Source organism: Palaemon carinicauda, chromosome 18 (genome assembly GCF_036898095.1).
Source record: "Palaemon carinicauda isolate YSFRI2023 chromosome 18, ASM3689809v2, whole genome shotgun sequence".
Lineage (NCBI taxonomy): Eukaryota > Metazoa > Arthropoda > Malacostraca > Decapoda > Palaemonidae > Palaemon > Palaemon carinicauda.
The window spans coordinates 9437835-9459065 of NC_090742.1; the positions used below are offsets into that span (position 1 = coordinate 9437835).

The 21231-nt window shown below is 43.1% G+C and overlaps 1 long non-coding RNA gene across 1 annotated transcript; it reads right to left on the minus strand.

Annotated features, from left to right (window-relative positions):
- Positions 1 to 1513: 1513 nt before the first annotated feature.
- Positions 1514 to 19222, minus strand: LOC137656963 (uncharacterized). Its single transcript, XR_011047063.1, has 3 exons — positions 19093 to 19222; positions 15940 to 16091; positions 1514 to 1797 (listed from the first exon to the last, which is right to left on the minus strand). It is a non-coding gene; the product is annotated as an uncharacterized lncRNA (long non-coding RNA).
- Between the last annotated feature and the right edge of the window lie 2009 nt (positions 19223 to 21231).

Genomic DNA, 21231 nt, shown 5'->3' on the forward strand with positions numbered 1-21231 from the left:
ATTAAAAAAAAAAATTATTAATAATCCCCACTCTCAAAACCATGGCATGTATCTTTTTTCTTGAAGTCACAGTTCCTAAATTCCACTTGTACTGTGGAACATAAATTTTCTTCTGGTTAATGGACATCTGCCCTCAGTCATTTGGTAATCTATTGCAAGCGACCAACTTCATCCTGAAAAATAATATAGATGTATTTTATGAATTACACTTCATACACTTTATAATAAGTCGCTTTAATAAGAGAATGCAAACGTATAATAAAACATCATATAAAAACTGCTATTAGATGACATTATTGCTAAAATTTATTTGTTTTTCATAGCTATTTTTTCATGAAAATCAATAAAACAAGCACACATGCGTTTTATAGATTCAGTTTGTAAAATATATTTTGTCACTGGATCTAAATGACTGATGTAGATTTTACATAAAAGAAATTATATCTGAGTTTGGTGAAAATATCGTTCATAGATGGATATGAGCTTTAACAAATGCAATTGGTATGCGCAAAATGATATAGAGAGATTATAAGGAACATTTCAAATAATTGAAGTGGGAGTAGCGTTTACAATATTAAAAAGCTCAAGACTTCTCAATATTAAAGTTATGAGTTTATTAATATCAATTAATCAATCATAAGTGGGAGTAACTCTTACAATATTAGAAAACTCAAGACTTATCAATATTGAAGTTATGAATTTATTAATATCAATTAATCAATTATAATATCCCCTATTATTATTTTGAAGTGACTAACATGAACTAGTAAAATGTTCTATTTACAAAAGACCTAATTTTTACAAATGTTGAATTTACAATATTCAACTGATTTGTTTATGTAACCTACGTTTATGTAATAAATTACTTCAAAATAATTTCATTAATTGATGGGTTTGCGTTATTTTCTCTTCAACCTGGAAGTCTAGGTCTATTGAAATAAATAGTTATACATCAGTAGTGGAAGGAAAATTGTAATATCAATTAAACATAGCATGTCAAAGTACTTAAACAGTTGGACTCGCCTCAAACAGCAAACAAGAGGTCCCATGTCAAATCAGTTTGTGAATAACTTTAGTTTTTGGTGTCTGGGAAGTGAAATACTAGACTTACAAATAATCATTACTTTTGCTAAAATGTGAATTCAAAGGCAACATCAAAATTATTATTCTTCAACGAGTATCATATAACAGGTTTAAGAAATATGGTATTCTATGGGCCCATGGACGAGTGTTTAAAGTCGATGACCCATGAAAGTATTCTATCTAATCTTAAATTAAGTACTACATCACCAATAAGACTTTCTTTTAAATCTATCTTTTAAGAAATATTTCTACATCTACAATGACCCATATAGTATACAGATAAAATTCGAGCAATGTACAGTAATAACAAAACCTAGAAGACTAGAATTACTGCCAGATCTCTGCTCAGACAGCATCTGACCATCCCACCCCCCCCCCCCACCCCCTAAAAAAAATCTTTCATCAAAATTTCTGCAATACTAAGAATTTTTCAGATGGTATAAGTTCACTAACCATAAGCTACCTTCTATAGATATTTATTACATACTATGTAAATTTCTGAACGAAAACTTTAATGAAAATTTAAACTTATCTTGAAAATGTCAGTTGGATCTTGCAATCTCCATCCTTGTTATCAGCTTTGATATAGATATGATTAATTCAATCTTGGGCCATCAATGTTCTTTTAGCTTCCATCTCCTTCCCATACTACTAGAGGAATCGGGTAGCGCGCTTGAAAGTTTTTAGTTTACTGGCATCGCCTTTTGAACGCATCTGAAAGGAAGGTAAAATGTGTATACTACAAATGTTCTTCACCTTTAAGCCATAACATCAATTTTGTGAATCAATTTGATACATAGAGTAACTTTTTAAAATCACCCATGAGAATAGATGGCATATTCAAATTCATACTTTAGAATTTTATATTACACACACTCTTGGAGCTTAAACTTGACCATGGTGTGATATTCTTCAACAAAAACATCTGACAGAATAGTGCTAATAACCCTATTTTGTAAAAGGATAAAACAAGAATAAGACAAATTCAGCTTGGATGATTATCCGGAACTGTAATAACAGACGTGTATTGTATAAAATTAGATTGGTGTTTCAATACCAACCAAATTCTTTAAACAGTGGTTTTATGAGTGCTATTCTTGATAAAGTTAACACAGTATTGTCATTGGTAATATTGTATTGGAATTTTGAGAATATTAGGTGAAAAGATAATTTTAGATACAGCCTAATTGTAATTTTCTGGTAGAGTCTAAAGTGCAATTATTGAAGATGGAGATTATTATAATATTTTCAAATACTTTAGCATATCTGAAAAGATTTCAGTGAACTTGCTGGTTTAGTACTTAAGATTTAAAAACAGTCAGTTTCAATTTTAGTCGAAAGCCAATTATAGATAAATTGGTCTCTTAGCTACTCCCAGACCTTGCTTAGTCCTTGCTATTGATGTGTTTGTCCTGAGATGGGAAGATTTCCTACAACGGGGTCGAAGTCCACATCTGAGCAGACCAATATTTGTTTAGGCATTAAAAGTGACCTCTTTTGGTTCATCGAGATCCCTGGCTCATGACAGAATAAGAGAAACCTGTCTTGGTGGAGAGGAAGGCTGTCCTCTGAGTCTGTCAAGATCCTGCATTTGTCCAAGTAATTGAGAAGATGAGGGATGTTGGTGTGTTTCCATGTCTAAACTAGAGTAAAAACTGGTGAAACATACAGAGCTGTTGAGTGAACAAAGCAAAGTACTTTGCATTGGTATGCTGTGCATGCTTACAACACATGGGGGTACTTCCTAGCAGCAAGCCGGATTTGGATATGGAAGAACGCATTATCAAGTCAATCTTCATTGTGAAGCCTAATAACCTGATCTCTTTCCTGACTGCGTGTGTAGTCTCCTTTCTGAAAGAGGTTTGCAGAACACTCATCCAGGGTTGAGAGGTCATGACCGGCCTCCGGCTTCCAGACGTGTTCTCAATAAGAGCGTTAACTGAAGAAGCCTGGAGAGCCCTCACTTCCCCTGCATTCAGCAACATTCTTTGGACTGTGCTGAAGGCATGCCGTGGGTGTGCTTGTATGTGTCTTTATTCTCTGTCCCATGTATACCAAAGAATAACTTGGAGATTGCAATAACAACTAAAGCTCGTAAGGACCGGGTGAGGGAGGTTGTGTGCAATTACATAGGAGAGCACCAGTATTTGACAGCTCTAAGATGGCACCCCACCTGCTAAGTCCAAAATCTTAAAACGAGTGTGCTAGTGAAGATGATCTCCTGGGAAAACGCTCTCACAAGCAGGTGAAAGGATGAGCAATCGATCATGAGTTGGTGAGAAGATGCATGAACTATCAGGAGCAGGCGTCTATCACAAGCTGAGAAGATAAGGTTGTGGCTTGCGATCATGCGCATGTGTAATGGTACACTCTTAAGCGTGCACAAACACTTAGTAGTATGGCTTATATCACTTTAATGGGAGCACAGACCGGTAAGGTGGAGCTGCCATAAGAGTACATATTCAGTAACCGATCTGCTATTGCGAATTGTTTTCATTGCGACCGATGATCGCAATTATGAACAGGAGAGTAGAAAGTCAAGTAGTATGACATTTTGCTGTCCTATTCTTTGTCAACTGTGAAGGATTGGGCACCACTGTCTCTCCCCTGTGGATAGGAATGGTGGGAGTGTCTTATAAATCTCCTATCGGTTGGTCTTTCAAGACTAACTGTTCAATAGGGGTAAAGGAAGGGCATTGGCTTTGTTCTCGTCTGACTGGAAGTGTGTCTAATAACAGCTGACTGACTGGCAATTATTCTATTGTCAATTGACTGATTGACTGGCAATTATTCTATTGTCAATTGACTGATTGACTGGCAATTATTCTATTGTCAATTGACTGATTGACTGGCAATTATTCGATTGTCAATTGACTGATTGACTGACAATTATTCGATTGTCAATTGACTGATTGACTGGCAATGTGTCTAATGTCAGGTGACTTACTGGCAATGTGTCTAATGTCAGGTGACTTACTGGCAATGTGTCTAATGTCAGGTGACTTACTGGCAATGTGTCTAATGTCAGGTGACTGACTTGCAATGTGTCTAATATTAGCTGACTGACTGGCAATGTGTCTAATGTCAGCTGACTGACTGGCAATGTGTCTAATGTCAGCTGACTGACAACATGCCTGAGGTCGAGGAAAGAACGAGGGTCACGCCAGGCAAATAGGGTCTTTTGATCTCCTTTGGAGGGTGACTCCAATCCTTTGGCAATCTCTCTTGTGCCACTTCTTTTTCCTCTCTGTCCCAGGAAGGCATGCTATCACGACATCTTTGTAGTAGATTTATTGTCCTACCCGCTGTTACAGTGGGTCTAATTACATCTCCTGTTGCATGGGAATAAGGAGCCACTGGAGATGAAAATCTCGGACCTGTGATTGCTGGAGGACCTGAGAAAGGATGTGGAGAAAGAGGAGGAGTCATGGGACTTGCCAACTCTTGTCATCAATAAGAGCATTTTTGTAACTACTTGAAGTTCTCTAATGATCGAGCTTTACTCCACCCAAAGGAGGACTACAAAACCTTTGCCAACTCGTTGTTAACCTTTGATTAAGCATATTCCATTCCTTGAATATCCTCTTGTGGAACTTAAGGTATGAATACAATACACGCTTGTACAAGATTTTCGTCTGTTTGAAAAGCGTCAAATAAATGTTACATGCCGTAAAGTTGTGTTCGCGTGTTTCTTTATCAACTGTACTCTGTGAATCTGGGAAAACGGGTGATTCATAAGAATCCCCATTATATCGTCATTATAACAGTGATAATCGAATACATGCATGTAATTCTGCATAGATGTTCCAGGGGTAATTATGTCACTCTCTTTGGAGACAGCAACAAGGCCGTTGTGGGGTGGGGTAGAGATACAAATATGTCATACGCTTCTCTCCCCTTGGAGGAGATTGAGGGCAAGAGGGGCTTTTCCCAATACCCCTTCTAGAATCAGGTCTGTATCCCAAGCCATGATATCCCCAATAGCTTGAGAATCCCCTCTGGTCTGCGAGATCTGCTCCTCAGTCCTGACTAGATATCCTTACTTTCTCGGAGGCTTGCATCCTCTCAGAAGAGGGGAATGAGATAGCTACAAACCTCCTTCTCTGAGGCATCAGGAACTTGTAATCTGTACCAAATTTATTTCATTCCAAGGAGGCTGAAAACTTTTTCTACCGGGAACTCAATGATTCTGAGGTCAACCCAAATGCACTTTTTCTGCCGAGAACTCAATGATTCTGAGGTCAAACCAAATGTGATTGGGGACAATCAATAATTGTTGCTGGGGGAAAATACTCTAGATGATCTCGAACATCCATGGGTTCGAGGATGAAGGTCATCTAGAAAAGTAAATGGGTGCTAAAAGCCATGCTACTGGTAGTCCACAAGGATTACTGGCTAGACCTGCAGGTCATAATTATGAGTGCATTTGTGAGTGATGTACATAGCAACTCATGTGTTCCAAACCCCTAATCGATTGAGTGTACACAGGGGGTGCTCGCAGGCATTAGCAGGCACCACAACAGGCTCAGGAGAGGAGGGGTTGTCTAGTGGAGACAGGTGAGTTAATTCATGAGTACTCTTAGGTGAGGTTACATGCTTTAGTTATGTCCACATGATATACATGACAAATTTGGAGATAATTTGTATTTTTCCTAACCATACAAACCTTAGATATTTACAAAGGGTTTACTTTCGGCGTAGCTGAAATGACGAGCCATTAGAATTTTAACGAGGGTTAGTTACGCCCGCGCTAGTTAGCAAGGGGGTAGGGGAGTGGTAGCTAGCTACCCCTCCCCCCCTCTCACACCGGTGAACTGCTTCACTTCACTTAGAGGTAGGACTTGCCTTGGGGGACAGGGCTGGTGGGCAAATATGTGTAAATAGCTAAGGTTTGTATGGTTAGGAAAAATACAAATTATCTCCGAATTTGTCATTTGTTCCGTAACCGAAATACAAACCACGCTATTTACATTGGGTGACTTACCCTTAGGCAGGGTGGAAGTCCCCAGCCTGACTGGCTTTGGGTTACCAGGGGACTCAGAATCCAAGTGAGGAACACTCGAGAAAAAGAGTCCCTGCACCTCGTAAGTTTCTTGCTATGCAAGAAACGTGCGGCCTACATAAGCTTGTGTGTGGAGGGAAGAAGTGTGACTTGTCCTAGGAAGTCGATCTGAAGTCCTTTAGCTGGAAATCTAGGCTAGGACGTTCCCAATACCACCTCGTCAGGGTATGGGGGACACGACAGTATTAACCTAATACTAGGAACACAAGGAAGCATGGTTTACCTGCAGAGGTTTGAGGTCAACTATGCAGAGAACCCAGGATGCTGCTTTTCCCAAGAGAGGGGAGGATGAAGAAAGAAATAAGGGCCAGACATACTTCTTTCATTCATGCAGTCTAAAAACAGGTAACAATGCCCCCAACCTTCTGCTACTTGTCCATTAAGGAGCCTGAGGTTAGACCAGCTGTTGTGTAGCCACCACAGGGCCGATATTAAACGTATTGAGGCTCCTGTGGGTCACGTCCTGCAGGTAGTGGGCTGTGAAGGTCGTTAGACGCTTCCAGACTCCAGCTTGTAGCCCCTGAGTCACAGTGTAGTTCCTCTTGAAGGCCAGGGACGTTGCGATGCCTCTGACATCGTGTGCTCTAAGGTGACGTGACGGAGGAGGGTCTGGATTCAGGGCGTGATGGATGACCCTTTGAATCCAGGCTGAAAAGGCATTCTTGATGATCCTCCTCTCCGTCCTCCCTGTGCTCCCAAACAAGGCTTGCACGTGAGGACGAAGTACAGCTGTTCTTTAAGATAACCCCTCCGACTCCTTACAGGGCATAGTAGGAGAAGGTCTGGGTCATCTGTTACAGAACGGAGACTCGAAATCCTGAAGGAGTCGAACCGAAGGTCCGGGACTACAAGATTTTGAGTCTAGTAACCAACTCAGGGACGAACCTGAACGCTACCTCCACCTATCCTCTTGAATGGGCGACATCGTACGAGAGACCATGAAGTTCACTGACACGCTTGGCCGAGGCCAGAGCGAGCAGGAGCACCGTCTTCCAAGACAGGTGACGATCAGAAGCCTGGCGTAATGGTTCTCAGGGAGATCTCTTAAGAGCCCTAAGAGCCCGAACCATGTTCCATGGAGGAGGTCTCACTTCCGACTGGGGGCAGGTAAGTTTGTAGTTTCGTATGAGCGAAGAAAGATCCAGCGGGGAGGAAATGTCTATTCCTTTCAGCCTGAAGGCCAGGCTTAAGGCTCAGCGATAGGCTTCCACCGCCGAGAGCGAAAGGCGCATTTCCTCCCGCTGATAGACAATAACTCTGCTATTGCTGGAATAGTGGCATCAAGGGGAGAGGTACCTCTCCCACGACACCAACCACAGAAGACTCTTCACTTCGCCTGGTAGACCCCTGCGGATGACTTTCGCAGGTGTCGAGACATCCACTCCGCAACTTGTTGCGGAACGCCTCTCTCTGTGAGGAGATGCTGGATGGTCTCCGGGTGTGAAGCCGAAGCGATGCTACGGCTTGTGGTAGATGTTGCAGTGTGGTTGTTTGAGTAGCTCGTGTCGTGGGGGAAGCTCTCTCAGGAGTTCCGTCAGGAGATGCAGAAGTTCCGGGAACCACTCTGCATGATGCCGCAGCGTAGCTATCAGAGTCATCGACAGGTTGACCGATAGTCTGGTCTTGTTGAGCCCCCTTCTCAACAGACAGAACGGTGGGAAGACGTAGACGTCAATGTTGTCCCACCGTTGTAGGAAGGCATCTTGCCAGAGTGCCTTGGGGTCTGGGACTGGGAGTAGTACAGCGGCAGCTTGAAATCCAAGGCTGTCACAAACAGGTCCACAAGGTCAGGACTTGTTAGCTACCAGGGGGGGCTGAAGACCACTCGGTACTCTCTATCTGTGAGGCCCTGCTCAGACTGTCGGAGAGCACAGGGTATTGAGTGGAATTTGGTTCATCTCAGTATCTCTACTGCAAGATGAGAAAGCTGTTATGAAAAGGTACCTCCCTGCTTGTTGAAAAAAGCCACTACCGTGGAGTTTTCGTTCACGGAGTGACTCGCCAGGGTCTGTTGGAAGTGTTGAAGGGCCAGAATACGGCCCTCATTCCTAGCAGATTGATGTGGCGGTACCCTTCTGGTTCTGACCATAGGCCTGATTCAGAACGTGGGCCCCCCCCCCCCCACCTTGTTTTGACGAGTCCGAGAACAGCATCAAATGCGGGGGAAGGACGAGAAGATCCATTCCCTTGCAAAGGTTTCCGTAGGTCAACTACCACTGCAAGTCCATTCGTTCCGCAGGTCCCAAAGGGACCAAAATGTCTGGGGAATCGTTGTCTTGATTCCACCGGGTCTTGGGCCGCCAATGCAGGGATCTTATCCTGAGGCGGCCGTTGGAACTAGCCTGGCCAAGGAGGAAAGATGACCTAGGAGGCGTAACCAAGATTGGGCTGGAAGCTCTCCTCATCTGAGGAAAGGTTCTGCGACTCTCCTCAGCCTTGCTATCCTGTTATCTGATGGGAAGGCTTGGAGATTGGAGTCTAATATCATGCCTAGATATCCCAGTTGTTGAGATGGAAGCAGAGAAGACTTCTCGAGAATTACTATGATCCCTAGATCTTGGCAAAGTCCCAGAAGCTTGTCTCGGTGTCGAAGAAGGGTCGATTCCGAGACTGCCTGGGTTAGCCAGTCATCCAGAAAGCGAAGGAGACGGATGCCGCTCCTGTGTGGCCATGAAGATAACAGGGTGAACATTCTGGTGGACACCTGCGGTGCTGTGGAGAGATCGGAACACAGCACCTTGAACTGGTATATCTTGTTGTCTAGGCTGAATTTCAAGTACTTCCTGGAAGACGGATGGATTGGGATCTGGAAGTACCCGTCCTTCAGATCTAGTGTGCACATGAAGTCTTGTGGTCTCACTAAAAGCCTGATCGACTCTGCTTTTCCACGCTGAACGAAGTTTGTTCGATAAACTTGTTCCGGGCTGAGAGGTCGAGACAGGTCTCCAGCCTTCAGACGCTTCCTTACAAGAAAGAGTCGACTGAAGAAGCCGGGGGGGGGGGGGGGGGGGGAGCCGTCAATGACCTCCTGGAGAGCATCCTTTTAGAGCATGGTCTCGACTTCTGCCCGAACTGCTAGCCCCTTTGCCGATCCCATGGCATAGGAGCTCAGCGACACTGGATTCGCTGTCAGTGGCGGTAGAGATGTAAAGAACGAGACGTGATATCCTTGGCTGATCACAGAGATCGTGCAGGAATTGGCCCCGAGTTGCTGCCACCTGAGCGCGCAACCTTACGCATCCCCCCCCTGGGGACCATGCAGGGAGGTTGCCAACCCTAGCGTTTGCAGCCTCTGCCACTCTCTCTAGGATTATTGCCTCCCAAGGAGGAATCCCCGCCCTTCTTGTCTCTGACAGGAGGGGGCTGCTCTTTAGACACCTTGTCTTAGCTGCCGGGGCCGGTTCCGATGTCCTAGGCTGACAAGGCTGTTGTTGTTGAGGCACTGGAGGCTTGTAGGGTCTGGATGTAAGCACCTTTGGAGGAGCGAACCATGATTCGACTTCCTCCACCTCTCAGCTGTCCGTTCCCCATCCTTGGGCTCAAAACAAGGTCTTTCCAGGGATGGAAGAGTGTCTGAGCTTGCCGACATCCATGGTTGGGACTTCCGAGAGGAACCTCTCGGTCACTGCATCTCAATGCTTCAACATCGAGTTTGCCCACAAGTTCAAATCTTGGTGAGCCGGGAAACGATGGTGCTCGTGCCAGAGAGGAGGAAAGTTTCCATGACCTTCCTGGAGCTCTCCTTGGACGAATTCTCGTATCGCAGGAGGATGCCCAGAGATCCAAGCCAGACGACCAGCCATGAAGTGGCCCGCATGGCACACTTTGCGGTTTTCTCCTGGCTTAAGATCTCTGAAGTTGAGAATGTCACCTGCTGGGCGGAGAATTTCTCGAGAGAAAAACTTCTGGTAAGCCCCTTCTACGGAATGGTGGAGAGGAAGGGCTAAACCAGGTTCCCCCATGACCTCGAAGTACCTCCTCTGCTGACGGCTGACAGACGCAGTGTCAGCGACTCCCGCTGGGGGGAAGGGAATCGAACGATCCTGAGGAGTAGAGATGTTGGGGCCTGCCTGAAAAGAAGGAGAAGAATGTTGCCCAGACCTCTCTGAAGATTCTTCCTGCTCTTGCACGTGCCATGCTCTGCGTTTACGGGGTGAAGATCGTGATCTGGAAGTACGCGCTCCAGAAGACTCGCCAGGTTGCCCGTGTTGCGAAAACCCGACGGGAATCGCGGTCGAAATCGCCCTGGCGCTCGCGCGAACGTAAATCGCTGGTTTGCGCGCGGGCGAACGTGGGTGCGCGGGCGCGCAGGCGAAAGTGCACGTGGGCGCGCAGGCGAAAGTGCACGTGGGCGCGCAGGTGAGGGCGAGCACGGTTGTAAGGGCGAGCGCTGGCGGTCGGGAGACTGATGGCGCATAGGCGAGAGATGGCGCGTTGGCAAGCGATGGCGCGTTTTGGCGAGCGATGGCGCGTTTTGGCGAGCGATGGCGCGTTTTGGCGAGCGATGGCGCGTTTTGGCGAGCGATGGCTCGCTGGCGGGAATTGCGCTGGCGGGAATCGCGCTGGCGGGAATCGCGCTGGCGCGATGGAAAACCGTTGGTTCGCATGCGGGCCAACATGGGTGCGCATGTGCGCGGGCGCGCGGTCGTAAGGGAGAGCGCAGGCGGCCGGGAGACTGATGGCGCGTTAGCGAGCGATGCGCGTTGACGAGCGATGGCTTGTAGGCGGGTGAAGGCGCGTTGGCAAGCGATGGCGTGTTGGCGAGCAGTGGCGCGTAGCGACCGATCGCGTACGGGAGGGTTAACGCGAGGGCTCGTAGGAAACTTATGACGATTGAAGTGTTGAAAACGCTTGCTCGCAGGCTAAGAATTGCGCAGGCGCTTAGGAGATCGCTGGCGCACAAGGAGAGCCCAGGGGTTCCTGTGAGCTCACGTGCGCTAGCTTTGGTGTCTCCTGGGCAGCGCGGTGAGAAGTGGAAGCGTGCTGGCGCGTTGGCGCGCTGGAACTGGAACCGTGGTGGGCGCGCTTGGCGCGAAACTCCAGAAGGGCGCTGCGAGTCCAGAAGAACCTGTGAGCGCCTGTGCGCTAGCGTAGGAACTTCTTGAACTGCGCGCGACGAGGCAGGAACCGGGAGATCGTAGGCGAGTAGTTACGTGGCCAGAAGATATGCGCGGCCAGACGATATCAGCGAGGGTGCAGAACCAGAGACATCGTCGGCGAGGAGGAGAAGGAATAAACTCCTTGCCTGCGCCCAGATCCGAAGATCATGGGTGCGTGGACGAACGTTGGCGCGTTTTGCGCACATCGGGAAAGGGGGCGCAGATGCGCGCTGGCTAGCAGGTGAACATGCAGTTCAGTGAAGAAATAATCTCCCTGCTTGCGCCCAGATCCAGAGATCATGGGTGCGAGGGCGAACGTCGGCGCGCATTGCGCACATCAGAAAAGGGCGATTAGATGTGCGCTGGCGAGCAGGCGATCGTGGGCGTTCAGGAGACCGTTGGTGCACAAGGCGCGTAGCCGCACAGAAGGTCCCAGAAGCGTTGGCGATCAGGAGATCTACGACGAGACTCGGCTACAGGAGATCGCTGGAGTGTTGATTCAGCAGAAGACTGGTCCACAGCAGGAGAATATTTGCGATCTACTGCGTGCGAGCGCGCAGGAGAACGAGGTTGCACAGGTAAAAACCTGGAACTAAGGGACTTACTCACATTGTGAGATAAGCTCTTAGCCCCGAAGGGACCGGTGCCCGTCGGAAAACCGGGTGGAGTGGCGCCCACTGCGCATCTGCGTCCAAGAACAGAGATGGAAGACAAGAAGATCTGGCAGGTGTCAGAGATAGCGAACGATCTGGCGAAAGGTCTAGCGAAGCAGCTGTAACAGTCTGTTCTCGTCGAGGAGGATCCTCTGCGGCTGAAGATGAAGACGACCACGAACAGGAGCACCATCATCAGTCCTCCAAAGAGGAGTCTCTGTTAGTGAACTCCCCCGAGGGGGAGAGACACTCAAAGGAGAGACCGTTGGACTCAGCTGCCCCCTCGAAGGATGTTCGGAGGGGGGAACTGAGCCTTCAGCAACAACAGCAACAACAGCAGGGGAGTCCTCCGAAGAGGAGTCTCTATGAGTGTCCTTCTCGCGAACGAGAGACTCTCTCGTGAACGAGAGACTCTCTCGCAAACGAGAGAGAACACTTCGTAGAAGAGACCAGAAGAACTGATGAAGGCACCCCTTAGGGCCGTTGGGTCAGCAAGCTGACCATAGAGAGAAACTCTCCGAAGAGGAGCTCCTGCAGCTGCCCAGCCCCTTGAGGGTAGCTGCAAGTGCGATCGCTCAGCACCAAGAGCATAATCGCACGAATTCCATGGTCCGGCCTTGAAACCGCTCAGCCCCTAGAGCATGGTTACAAAAGCGGTCGCTCAGCAACAAGAGCAACCGCCCGAGGACCAGGAAAAAACCAACCAGGAATTATTAAGGTAAGAGAAGTTGCCCCCCCTGAAGGGGAAAAAAACTCATACCTGGGAAGGGAACCTCCCTCGGAAGGGAAGTTACCCACCCATAGAGGCTAACCTCCTGAGCGTTCTAAATGAACTAAGGAGCTGACAGTTGTCACGGGAGAACTTCTAAGAGAAGGGAACACGCCCATGACGAAGTCGTAGAGGAGGCGGCAACAGCAGACTCCCCGGCCCAAACAGGACAGCTCTGCTTCGTTGGCACATTAGGCAAGCGAAAAACTAGATAGTTAACTGTGAAAACAAAATAATTAGTTGATATTTATTCCCCCGGAGGAACTCCGAAGAGGAACCCCTGAGGGAAAAGAACATAAGAATTATGCACCAGGCATGCGTCCTCCTCCCCCACTGACACTCACGGGAAGGGGGGGAAGGCGGAGAACTGTAACAAAACAGAATTATAACAATTATAATTATGTAATTCAACTAAGAATGTTCACTAATCGTAGGAACGAATGAACCCCGAAGGGAAGCGTTCTACGCAGAGCTGAAAAGTTAACAAATACAATTAGATTTGATTAAAAAAAAAATCGAGACAAAATAAACGGAGTAGCAACTCTACCCGCAACGGGAAGGAAGCTACCGTAATACGTAATAAAAGGGTGAACGACCTCAAGGAGAGAGAGAGAGAGAGACCATAGTCAAACTAAACTCCCATGTTCCCTACACTGATAGACCAAGTTCCCCGTAGGGAAGGAGGAACAGCGGAGAAACAGATTAATAAATAAAGTCCAGCGATGACGATTCCCCATGGCGCCCGCCGAATTGAGACCGAAGGACCAAGGGAGAGATCGCGACCCACGAAATGTCACCGTGGGGGCCTGGGACCACGCGGAGATGTTGTCGTACAATTGAGTGGACTTCCTACACACACACACAGCACAAACACTGAAAAGGAAACTTACTGTATTTCTATACTCAAATATATATATAAACATAAAAATGTTTACATATATATCAAGTATAAGAAAAGTAAGTAATTAAGACAAAACATAAATGGCTGCCATGCAAGGACGGGACAGAGACGTCTGTTCATCGTCTGAGCCAAAAGTGAAGTGAAGCAGTTCCCCGGTGTGTGAGGGGGGACGGGTAGCTAGCTACCACTCCCCTACCTCCTTGCTAACTAGCGCGGGGGTAATTAACCCTTGTTAAAATTCTAGTGGCTCGTCATTCCAGCTACGCCGAAAGTAAACCCTATATAAATAGCGTGGTTTGTATTTCGGTTACGAAACAACTACCTGCTCCAGACTCCTAACAGACTGAGCACATGCTACCAAAACAGGCTCAGGCAAAACGGGGTTGTCAAGTGGAGACAGGTGGATCAAACCACGACCGCACTCAGAGTAGTTAATGCACTCAGGTGTGTCCACACGAACCACGTATGTAGAGAGACATGTTACTTGCTAACTCAGAGAGCCTTGTAAGAAGCACGCTTCTCCATTACGGCCCGTATTTGGTGAGGCGTGTCTAGGTAGCATACGCGCATGGTAACTTGATTGTTTCTAACCTCCCGCAGTTTCAGCTTATGTCAGCAAGGCGAAGGGAAGGTTAATATGCGTCTGTTACGCTTGCTACGACTACAGGGGGAAGAAAGGAGTGGTTGTCCAGTGAGGACAGGTCAGTTAGTTCACGTGTGTGGTCCCAGATGAAAGGTGTGGGCGGCATGCTAAAACTAGGCATGTCTCTTCCCTCGGTGAGGAGAGCTAAAGAAAGTGCTTGCAAATCCATGGGATCCCATGAAGTTGTGTCACTTGTTAAGTTATTGAGTGTGAGCGTGCTCCATATTCGCTAATATCAAGTGTATCAGGAGCTAGCTAAGCACAGACTACATCTGGCACACAGGGTTGTCAATCTAGTCAGAAAAGGTTGTGCGCATGAAGTAGTGCGTTCATCGGCAAATAATGATATAAGTCCAAACACTGCATACTCGGAGACGTATCACTGATGAGCTGTTGCTTCAATCAAAGGAAACCACTTGGTAAGGAGAGCGTGTTCCTCCCAAAATCATCTTCTGAACTCATAATAAAGGGGGAGGTTATTTGTAAAGACTGTCTCAAGGGCGTTATCATAAGGTACTGAATATCATTCCCCATTCAAGTTACAAATCCAAAAGTTACTTTACAGAAACTGATTAAGTCAGGTTTGCTTAAGTGTAGACAAGCAAACAAACACAAAAATGCTGTAAAAAAAAAAAAAGTTAATAAAAGCCAAGAACTTCTTTCAGTGGTAGAGCAGCTGTTCTCACTGAGAGCTGATATCAGAATGAGATCTCAGTGAGCAAGCATGGAAGCTGGAGGTTGGCTTCCCCAAGCCTGCACCTGTTTACACCTCGTTATAAAAGTTTAGTAGCCGTATACTCCAGCTTTTCTGATAATCTATCCTATCCCAAAGCAAAGGACAAAGATTTGTAATCATGCCGGAACAAATTGCTTTTTATTTACCCAAGGGAATGTATCTCTACATCCTATCATCGCTCTCAATGTTCTGGGTATGTGCACCTTTATCAGAATCGACAATGTTTTCTGAGTGATTAACAGACAGGTGCTCATGTCTATCTATGGTAAGATCTTTATAGGCTTTCCAAATTTCGTAGTGAATTACACTCCTTGCATTGATAATGGGAAAAAAATGTTTGGCATTCACAGGTTCATCCACAAGTGGAACCAATGAAGTTTTTCATATTGAAAGAAGAGGAAATAGTGGTGGCTATGACTGAAGAATCCATCTTTTATATAGAGCCAAGAAATAAAAAGGAACCAAAATGTAGGCAGAGAGCCGTTTACTGTAATTGTAGTAGCTATGACAAAATAAAATGGACATACAGATGAGAACTGATAACCTGTAAAGTACTAATCAATTAGAGAGAGACTAAACAGTTGTAAAGCGTATCCACTCTATCATTTGTGATGCTAAAACTCTATAGGAAATTTTAAATTTCAATTAGATGAGAAATATAAGGTATGGAGGGAAGTGGTTAGAGTCAATAATGTATCTCGGCTGATGTACTGTATATTGAGGGATCTTTGAAGAATCTCTTTGGCCCACAACTGCATGCACTTTTTATCAATCTATTTCATTGATATCAATTCCTTTCTTCCTCCTTGATATTCATCACCTTTAAATTCTCAGTTTATAATGCTTTCAATTCTGAATAGTCTCCTTGATCATGGTGCTGGGATCTAAGGGCAAAATTCCTTAAATCAAAATGGTCTTTCTCTTTACTTGCCAAGAGGTTTCAGCTACCTAAAATTACCCAAATAAATCCATAATTAAAACATTACTTCTTACCTAAGTCCAGGAGGTCAAAGACTGAAGTCTTTCTGTAGCTACGGGGACTTAATTGGAGTTCGGGGACTTAATTGAAGTTCTCATTCTACTGTAAAGTGCAGGTGTAATGTAGCTGCTTCCGCCAAGGCATGTAGCTGTTCGTGCCTATTGTTCTGTTGAATGAATAAATTTGTATAACTATAACAGTTAAACATGAAAAAAAAATATTTGGTATAAAATTTGGAATTATGATACTTTTCTTGGTGAGAGACCATTTCTAGAATATATTAGTCAGCTAAGTTAGGGTAAAGTAAAGTAAAGTAAAAGAAACTAAAAATAAAGTAAGGTAAGGCTACATTAATGTAGGCTATATTATTGTAGACTACATAAGAATAGCTAAGATAACTTCAGGTTAGGGAATGTAAGGCAAGAGTAACGAATGTAAGACAAGGGTATGAAATGTAAGGCAAGGGTAGGAAATGTAAGGCAAGGGTAACGAATGTAAGACAAGGGTATGAAATGTAAGGCAAGGGTAGGAAATGTAAGGCAAGGGTAACGAATGTAAGACAAGGGTATGAAATGTAAGGCAAGGATAGGAAATGTAAGGCAAGGGTAACGAATGTAAGACAAGGGTAACGAATGTAAGACAAGGGTAGGAAATGTAAGGCAAGGGTAGGAAATGTAAGGCAAGGGTAGGAAATGTAAGGCAAGGAGAAGGAATGTAAGGCAAGGGTAGGGTAGGGAAAGGTAGACTAGGGTAAGGTAGACTAGGAAAAGGTAGACTAGGCAAAGGTAGGCTAGGGAAAGGTAGGCTAGGCAAGGGTAGGCTACGGAAAGGTAGACTAGGCAAGGGTAGGCTAGGGAAAGGTAGGCTAGGCAAGGGTAGGCAAAGGTAGACTAGGGAAAGGTAGACTAGGGAAAGGTAGGCTGGGCAAGGGTAGGGAATGTAACGCAAGGGTAGGGAATGTAAGGCAAGGCAAGGCAAGGGTAGGGAATGTAAGGCAAGGCAAGGCAAGGGTAGGGAATGTAAGGCAAGGCAAGGCAAGGCAAGGCAAGGCAAGGCGAGGCGAGGCGAGGCGAGGCGAGGCGAGGCAAGGCAAGGTGAGGCGAGGCAAGGCAAGGTGAGGCAAGGCAAGGGTAGGCTAAGCAAGGCAAGGGTAGGCTAGGTAAGACAAGGGTAGGCTAGGTAAGGCAAGGCCAGGCAAGGCAGGGGTAGGCTAGGCAAGATAAGGATAGGCTAGGCTAGGCTAGACAAAGCAAGGGTAGGCTAGGCAAGATAAGGGGAGGTAAAATGATGGCAGATAAGATGTAAGTGTAGGTAAGATAAGGGTAGCAAAGTGGAGGTAGACAGGGTGAAAGGGTAGGCCTGTTAAGAGTAGGTAAGGATAGGTAAGTTGAGAGTAGGTAAGGCATGGGTAGGAAGGTAAAATTAGGCATGGTAAGTGCAGGTAAATTGATGGTAGATAATGTATTTGGGTAAAGTATGAGTAGGTAAGGTAATACTAGTAAGGTAAGGTATGAGTAGTTAAGGTAATACTAGTAAGGTAAGGTAAATGCTGGCAAGATGGCAGTTGGTAAGGTAAATGCTCGTAAGGTAGAAGCAGGCAAGGTAGGGCTAGGCAAGGTAAGAGTAGGTTAGGTTAGGTTAGGCAGGGTAGGGCTAGGCAAGGTAAGAGTAGGTTAGGTTAGGCAAGGTAGGAGTAGGTCAGGTTAGGTAAGGTAAGGCTACCTAAGATAAGAGTAGGTAAGATATGCTTAGGAAAGGTATGCTTAGGAAAGGTAAGGCTACCTAAGATAAGAGTAGGTAAGATATGCTTAGGAAAGGTATGCTTAGGTAAGGTAAGGCTAGCTAAGATAAGAGTAGGTAAGATATGTTTATGTAAGGTATGCTTAGGTAAGGTAAGAGTAGGTAAGATATAGTTAGGTAAGATAAGAGTAGGTAAGATATAGTTAGGTAAGATAGGAGTAGTTAAGGTAGGATCAGGTAAAGTAAAAGTAGGTCAGCTAAGGTATAGGTAACTTAAGGGCACGGAAGGCTGGGCTAGGTTTGGCAATGATATGTATGGAGAGGGTAACTTGGGTAACTATAGGGAAGGGCGTCCAAAATACTTAAGAGAATCGCTACATATTGCGCAGCCAATAAATCGTGTCGACATGAGAATAGTTACAGATGGCTTCAAACTGTTGGAACCTAGATTTATGTCTACTTTAGGCTCTAGACTCTAGAGCCTTTAAATATGTGGCCCCGAGACTATATAATAAACTCCCACGAAACATTCGAATGATTGAAGATATTAAGGCTTTCAAGAGGAAACTGAAGACTTGCTTATTTCATCAGTCATACAACAGTGACGATTTAACAGTAAATGAACAACACGCGATATGAAACGTTAAATACTCTGAGCGAACAAGGTAAAACGACAATGGAGGTCCTGTAGAGAGTGGGGTTCCCCTGCAGTATGGGACCGGAAAAGCAGCCATCAAAGTAAGTAAGTAAAGGTAATGGTATGTACGATGAGGGTAGCTTAGGTAACTTAGAGAAGCTGAGACTAAGAAACATGCCTGTCACTTTCGTGAGCTACTGTACAGTATATCTTCAAACAGCTTGTTGTTAGGTTTGCGGGAATTAACCAACCTCTGATAGCTCACAGGAACCATATCCAAGTGATTAGATCGTTAGAATTAAAGTTTTTTTTATAATTCCCGATGATAAAGTTCACTTCATTCTGCTTCCCCACTACTTGGAACAGTTGTTTCTTGGTTAAGTCTTTCAATAACATTAAGAAACAGAAGTTGAGAAATTATAGATAGTCGTTAGCAGCAATAATAGACCGTCAAAACTAAAAAAAACTAAAAAACTCAATGTCAACAGGAAAGTTAATTTGGAAACAATCTTTGTAAATGTTGTTTTCATCATTTGAATCAAGTGTCTGATTTACTACCTTTTAAATCATATTTTAAAATTCCAAGATACTCCCTAGAAAAACCTCTACTAATAAGCCCACTCTGAAGGTAGGCCTAATTTTGCATGAAGACGCCTAGTCTCGAAAAAAATAATAGGCCTATTCAATAGAATACGCTTCTATCAGACCAGTATCATATAAAGAATTACCACTTTAACTGTAATATTATTTGTATTTCAATGAAGTTATTACGCAATAAGGAAAGCCTTACCTTCACAGAAGTAGTAAACAGAAGAATTGCACTGAACAAATTAATCACAATTCGATATATCACCGTTCATTATTGTCAAGGAGGAGTAACAAGTGACGGGAGACATTACTTCTTATTCTTCTTCCTCTTTTTCTTTTTAACTAGGAGAAACATTACTATTCCAAACTTACAGTAACCGCTTACAACCCCACAAAGGTTCTAATAATGTTCAGACAAATTCAATGTTTTTCATTTATATACAGTATTCCCATATCTCAATCATCTTGAACTAGAACTAGAACTAGCAGTAGTAAGGTTGATAGTAGTAGAATAAATCATTGTTATTGAAAGATATATAGAAAGAGTTAGAAAGGAGAAAGAAGAAATTCTGAAATTCTTGTATAAACAGAAAGCACAGTAAACAGGAGTTATATTATTTCACATTTATTCAACCTATAGTAAATGGGATGAAATATACAACTGTAATTAAAGTGCTAATAATGTCAGTATTAAGTTATATTATTTAGAAGTATATATCATTATCATTATTTAAGGTAAATTTTCACTTGTGGTCTACTTGAAAAAAAAGAATAGATGAAACTATCTCAAGATAATAGTTCAGCCTACCGAAAGAAAAAGAAAATGAAGAACCTGTTGACTTGCGATAATACATGGAAATACAATATGCCGTAATAAGCATGGGGAAATTATCTCTCTCTCTCTCTCTCTCTCTCTCTCTCTCTCTCTCTCTCTCTCTCTCTCTCTCTCTCTCTCTCTCTCAAAAAAAAAAAAAAAAAAAAAAAATTGATGTTAAATATTTTTTTTTTTTTCTAAATCTGCGAAAGGAAAACTATAAAACATGTTTTCCGCTTCGATGAGATATTAAGGAGAGGCATTATAGAATACCCTGTTAATGACATCTAGTAACTCTTTGAGAAACAACACTAGTATTTAGTCACAGAATATATACTAATTCATACCTTTTTACATCGCCTACCAGAAAATTTATCAATGAAATTCTACATATGAATCATGAAGATAAATGTATGTACGTATGTACTATTACGATCTTAATTCACGCATGAAAGTTTTCCAACGAAATCTGAATTGGATTAATATCAAATCAATGATTAGAGTAGTATCACTGATGACTATCCACTGTGTTGGCTCCAAGTTTAAATGTCACGCAGGAATGACAATTTGTTTTATATAATAAACCTTACATTTTCTGCTAGCTAGGGAAGCAGCCACTTACAAAGAGGAGTTAGAGCGTGTTGAGGCAGCTGAAGAGAGCAGGTGCACCTGCCAGTTCGTTACTGAAGACTTACTGTATATATATATATATATATATATATATATATATATATATATATATATATATATATATATATATATATATATATTTACGTATATATTTGTAATTATATTTATGAGTATATTTGCAATTAAATGCACATGCTTATATATATATATATATATATATATATATATATATATATATATATATATATATATATATATATATATATATATATATATATATGTATATATACATACACACACACACACACACATATATATATATATATATATATATATATATATATATATATATATATATATATATATATATATATATATCACCAATACAAACACCCACATATATATAAAACATGTATATATATATATATATATATATATATATATATATATATATATATATATATATATATATACAAATATATAAGAACTTATATGTACTCTATATACTGTATATATATATATATATATATATATATATATATATATATATATATATATATATATATATATATATATTATATGTATATATATATTATATATATTTATATATTTCATATATTATATATATATTTTATATATATATATATATATATATATATATATATATATGTATATATATATATATATATATATATATATATATATATATATATATATATATATATATATATATCTATATATATATATCTATATATATGTGTGTGTGTGCGCGTATGTGTCTATCTGTGCATACCTTTGTATATCTGTACAATATAAAACTTCGAACACAAATTCATAACACTAAGACCCTGAAAGTTATAAAAATAAAATAAAAGAACAAGATATGAAAAAGGAAAT